At 39.0% G+C, this 5,176-nt stretch overlaps 1 pseudogene across 1 annotated transcript; it reads right to left on the bottom strand.

Annotated features, from left to right (window-relative positions):
- Positions 1-1,174: 1,174 nt before the first annotated feature.
- Positions 1,175-1,919, bottom strand: LOC308507635 (annotated as a pseudogene). Its single transcript has one exon. The product of its transcript is annotated as an uncharacterized misc_RNA (transcript).
- Between the last annotated feature and the right edge of the window lie 3,257 nt (positions 1,920-5,176).

Raw genomic sequence — 5,176 nt, 5'->3', positions numbered from 1 at the left:
AACAAGCAAAAAATGAAACAGACACAGAATAAAAATACTGTAAAATATTTGACTTGAAATAAAAAATTGTGGAAGCTGGCTTAGCCCTGGAGCAAATCCAAAGTAAGGTGAAATGAACTCAGAAAAAGCTGTACTAAGCTAGACTGGTCCACAGAGATCAGTACTGAGCATCCCTTGGAATTTATTTTTAAGGTTATCCATTCATATTCCCATAAAAATTAATTGACACTTTTTAAAAAATCAAATTACTATGTTATGTATCTATTTTAAGTGTGGAGTAATGGTGACGTTTTAATCTCAGAAATTATTGTGACTAGGTTCTTCTTATCTGACCAATTGAGATGGACACAAAAATTAATGCCCAATTACCAAATCTATTCCATCTGCTTACTGAAATCTGATATAAGCATTTAGGAGAAAAGATACCCAAATTATCCCATTAAATGTAAATATTTAGAGTCCTAGGCCTCCTACTTTTTTTCTTTTTTTTCTTTTCTCAACATTTTATTTGTTTAGTTTTTGAAATAAAAATCAAAACACATTTTTGTTACATAGTATGTTAACAAGCTTGCCATTCTTTTCAGTACAGTGTGGTTTAATATAGGGTACTTTAAAACTTCCTTTTTAAAACATTTTATGGAGGGAAATAGCTCCTTAATAAGATACATGGGTACATGGGCATCATTTTTCATTATTTTACCGTTTAGGAATAACAAACATGGATAGCAGGCCCTCCAACTGAAAATTTGGTCCTCTAAAATATATAAGTATTCCTCCTATAACAAAAGTAAATTAAATATACTGTTGGAAAAAAATAAATATTTGGTCTAGGCCTCTGAGTGAGCTTAAAAAACAAGTTAGGATGTGTTTCAACAGCACAAAAGGAACATTCTAGAATCCACCTAAAAACATTTGCAGACCAATTGGCCTGATGCTGTTGGGGTTGTTCTACTTCAGAAGGGACAGAGGGTGCGTAGGAGAATGCTGCAGACTCACAACAGCCACAGAATCATTTACTCAGAATTAACCAAAGTTCAATAGGGAATAATATACAACAATAGTAGAACAGTCTCAACAGTTATTCAATGCGTAGAAAGCAAACTGTAAGCTTAGTAGGAACAATAATCAAAACGTTTATAAGAATTTTGAAGGTGAAAAAAAAAAACTTCATCATTCATAGATGATGTGTTATCAGTACGTGAGTTTCCAGGACACTGGTGACAACCCCAAACATATGAAGTAAGAATAAAGCCAAGAAGGTTAACCTTCCACCATTCTCTTGCCCAGCTTTGGACACCTGCAGGGGTGTCTTTGCTTCATTCTCAATGTAAATACTTGCTCCTTGAGACACCAGCAGTTTTGCTTCTTCCACTCTCTCCTTGTCACAGGCTAAGTGTAGAGGAGTGTTACGCTTGGTTCCTTGGATGTTTGTGGATGCTCTGTAGTACAGAAGGATCTGAATCATCGTTACCCTTGGCTGATGCCTTGTGCATTGCTGTAGCCTCATAATGGTCCTTAGCATCTGGATTAGCCCCGCCTTCCAGTAACATGACAGTGATCTCCTGCCTGTTTTTGGAAGCTGCATAATATAGAGGAGTACAGCCATTTTGATTGACAGCATTCACTTGAGCACCTCTTCCCAGAAGGGCTTTTACAGTCTCATCGAGGCCAGCAGAAGTGGCAATACGAAGAGGAAACCAACCGGCCTCATCTTTATCATTTGCTGGCACTCCAAGTTGCAGCAAGAATTCAACAGTTTCTGTATGTCTGGCTGAGCACGCCCAATGCAGTGCAGTTCTGCTGTCCTGGTCAGTTCTAGTAGCCAGGGATTTATCGGCCAGAATTATTTCCTTCACCTCCTCCAGCTTCCCACTCTAGGCCAGATTGCAGGCCATTAGGTTAGACACATGACCATCCATTTCGCTTTTCCAGGATCTCCCTGCAGCAAGCCTCCTACTTCTTTCTTATGAGCCATACCCAATCTAGTACCAATTCTAGATTACCCTAAGAAGGTCTGCCTATGCAGTCCTACCTTGTAGCTCTTTGGGGTTCCACTCTAAAGACGCCCCCAAAACACAATTTTCTATTTTGATATCTGGTTTCTGTCTATCATTTTATTTCTTTATTTCTTCCTGTTTTATTTTCCTTTTTTCTTTTTTATAAAATTTGCCTCTTGTTCTCTTCCCATAGTGTCTCACATACCTGTTCTCCCCATAAACCTGGGGATTGTAAGTGTTTGTAGGACACTCTGCTGGAGCTCCTTCCTGTCTGAGCAGGTTGGTTGGGTGCCGTGTGGAGCGGGAGGCTGGCAGCCTTAGCTCTCAAGTGAGCAGGCGTATTGCTGAATATCATGATGCCTATGCCCCAAATGTCAAAATGAGGAGGTTTTTTTTTTTTTTCCTGAGGCATCAACATTCCTAGCTTTTGTGCAGTCATCTTACTCAATTTCCTTCTAGAAGCCCTGTCTTACTAGTTTTCAGCAAAATGCCTAGCAGTCTGTGCTCAGTGGGGGGCTGTGGTAGGGTGTGATGGGGTCGCTGACTAACGCAGTTCACTTTATAAAAGATCCGCACACATAATCTTTGTTGTAACCCTACTTATCTGCCATCTTTAAGTCCAGAGCTCCTCTAGAATTTCTACAGCAGATGGATACTCATCTCTTTGGCCACTTCCTCCTAACACGTTAAAGGCTATGGTTATTCTGCCTATTATGTATGTCAACATCCCAACTGGTTTTAATCTTTAAAACTTTGTTGTAGCTGCTTGCTCATTGGTGGCCTCTCCACACCCTCCATTCTCTTAGCTAGCGTTGCTTATTTTTTAGCTTATTTCTGTATTTCTATTTTAGTGAGCTCATAGGAAGAAACGGGGAAATACGTATGTTCTCGCTTCCTTCTTGAGCCTGGAGTCTTTTTGAAATATTTCTATTGATATAATTGTGAGGTTAATTCCTATTGTTGTATGAAGCAAAGCTCTGTTCCTATGCCCAATCCTTATTTTAATGCTCTCTGGCTGAACGTGTACTCACCACTCTCGTTTAGGGCCTTCATTCTCACCTTGGCGTTTTACACGGAAAACAGTGGCCCTTAACAAATGCATCTGATTCAATTTCCATCAAAGGGTATATGGTTGAGCCTCCTGAATTGTTTCACAGTATTGTCAAATAAATCCTTCATGGGGTTCAATGGGCCTTCAGGAGAGTGTTCTGGGAAATGTGATAGACTGGCCTCAAAGAGCTCATCAAGCACCATACTCCAAAACGATGCATATTGCCTAAATAAATAAATAAATAAATAAATAAATAAATAAATAAATAACGACGGGCTTTGAGTAGGATAAGTCTGGGAAACAAATCTTGATTCTGCCATTTTTGGGGGTAGGGGGCTGGGGCAAATAATCCCAAGAAATTCTATTTCCCCATCTCTTAAAAATGAAGATACTGAACCTATTCAGTCCAAGTGACATTTATGTACAAATCATGAAGGAAAAAAAATGCCTTTAACAGTCAAACAGAGGCATCCTGACATTTGAGATTTTTCCTCATCTCTATTATCATGCCCAACTTGGATTGAAAGACTTTGTGGCAAATCTTGTTTTAAATGCTTTTTCTATATTTATTTATTTAATCCTCACAAAAACATCAAAGGGGATGTACTTATATGATTTCTATTTTGGAAAGAAACAAAAAACAAGGCACAGAAATATGAAGTAACTTGACCTTGGCCATGCAACTAGAAGATTGACCGAGCAGGAATTCCACTGTAGAGCCCTGTCCCAGTCCTATTCTTCTTAACCCTATACCATATGACCCCCAAAACCACTCCACCCAGAATATTGGGAAAGGGCCAGGCTTGGCAATAGGAACCCATATTTAATATTAATAGACAAATAGAAATGAAAACTAAGATATTGATATGTAGCCATTGGCAAAGGTTAACCAGAACATTTTAGACTCCCTCCACCCCACCGCCCTTTTTTGGTTATATTTGTTGTAGTAAAAGTAGAAAAGGAGTGAAACAAATGTGAAACATGGTCTGGATCAGTGCTACCTGGTGCAGATGTTGCCCATGGCTCTGCAGCATCAACATGGACGAGAGCTTGTTAAACATGTGAATTCTTAGAGCCTCCCCGGAACCGTTGAATCAGGATCAGCAGGGGTGGAGCCCAGAAATAGGTGTTAAAGGAGCATTCCAGGTGATTCTCACCCGCTATAGAGTTTGAGAAGACCTACTTTAAAGTTTGCAGATACTCCCACGTAAACTTTAAGAATTTTGCCTCCGTCTTATGAAGCAGAGATGAGTTGACCCATTTTACAATGAAGTAAAAGAAGGTACAGAGATGTATATAAGGTAAAGTCCCTTTCATTTATCACTACCCAGAGTTCTTTCATCTGCACCTACTGAGTTATGCAGAATTCTCATTTTCATGTTCTAATATCCTCTCATTGTTATAAGATTTTTGTTCATTTACTTGTTTATTTTCTGGAATGCAGACAATATATCAAGGAATTGAGTGAGAAAATAGGATCAAATAGTTGGGAGTGGAAAAGGGATAACCCTGTATGAATATTGATTAGATGGAACATAGTGGTTCTCCATGCCCAAGACCACTTGTCAGGAATGTCCCCACATCCCTTCTGATTCTCAAAGTAACTATTTTTATGTACTTTAGAAACCTTGACTTTTGGATTAGCCAGATTTCTACTAGAATTAAAACAAACAAAAACCATGTTTTAGGATTTTCTCCTCTGTGTCAGCTCCTTTGAGATGCCCAAATGTGGAAATGGTCCAGTTGAGTATCTATGTTGCTGAGTTGGAAATAATTTGTGCAAAGACCAGCACATTTTCCACTTTGGCCTATTTTTAAAAGCTGCAACACCTCAAAAAAAAAAAAAAAGCTACCTAAAAAAATGAGCTATTCCCACAGTTGCATTCAAAGGCAAGAGGAGTGTTTAGGATTCAAACAGTGCCACTGAGGGAGTTCATGTTTTCTGCAAAGAATTGAGCCAGGAGGAGGCAGGCAGAGGGTCAGCAATCAATCGTATAATCAAGGCTGGCAGTAAAGGTCATTGGATTCAGTTATGCATTTCCAAATCATGCCTTAAGTATGTATATCCTCATGTCATGGTAATATTAAAAGCTAACTTATATTGAGGGCTTGTTGCAGGCCACATGCT

This window comes from Rhinolophus hipposideros, assembly GCF_964194185.1.
Source record: "Rhinolophus hipposideros genome assembly, chromosome: 14".
In the NCBI taxonomy this organism is placed as follows: domain Eukaryota; kingdom Metazoa; phylum Chordata; class Mammalia; order Chiroptera; family Rhinolophidae; genus Rhinolophus; species Rhinolophus hipposideros.
The sequence above is the reverse complement of the archived record's forward strand: the minus strand, read 5'-3'. Positions and strand labels throughout refer to the sequence as shown.